Source organism: Azolla caroliniana, unplaced genomic scaffold (assembly GCF_043228905.1).
Source record: "Azolla caroliniana isolate FFs.n. ecotype wild unplaced genomic scaffold, voAzoCaro1.0.p SCAF_3, whole genome shotgun sequence".
In the NCBI taxonomy this organism is placed as follows: Eukaryota; Viridiplantae; Streptophyta; class Polypodiopsida; order Salviniales; family Salviniaceae; genus Azolla; species Azolla caroliniana.
The window spans coordinates 11,924,041-11,924,731 of NW_028230438.1; positions in this window are offsets into that span (position 1 = coordinate 11,924,041).

A 691-nucleotide genomic window follows, 5' to 3' on the forward strand; every position below is an offset into this window, starting at 1 on the left:
TCCGTGCTCGGCCACAACCGAGGAACAGGATCGATTCACAGAAAACGGGAAATACAACAATGCACGAAAAACAATAGAGAGAAGGGTACACTGGATGTTTTACGTGGAAAACCCTAAATGGGAAAAACCACGGGAGTGCAAGACTCCAACTATCACTATACGCGGGAATGTACAATGGCGAGCTGCAAGGCGACGACCTTGAGCTCGCTGTCCTCGCCACAGGCGGCGGTATTACACAGAGGCGTCGACCTCTTCCTTCCTCTTTCTCTCTCACTCTCTCTCGGCTGCTCTCACTTCGCTCCCTCTTAGTGGAAAACAGAAAAATGAGCAACAACATAAACTGTTTGCCCTAAGTCATATTTATACACATATGACTTTCGGGCTATTTACAAATATAGCCTCAAGGGCTCTTGGCAAACATATTCACAAATATGTCCCCGCATCCGGATCTCCCTCCGGGTACATTCGTCATCCGGCTCCGTAACCGGGGTCTTCAGCATCCCGGCTCCGTAAAAGAGGAAGGAAGAGGTCGACGCCTCTGTGTAATACCGCCGCCTGTGGCGAGGACAACGAGCTCAAGGTCGTCGCCTTGCAGCTCGCCATTGTACATTCCCGCGTATAGTGATAGTTGGAGTCTTGCACTCCCGTGGTTTTTCCCATTTAGGGTTTTCCACGTAAAACATCCAGTGTA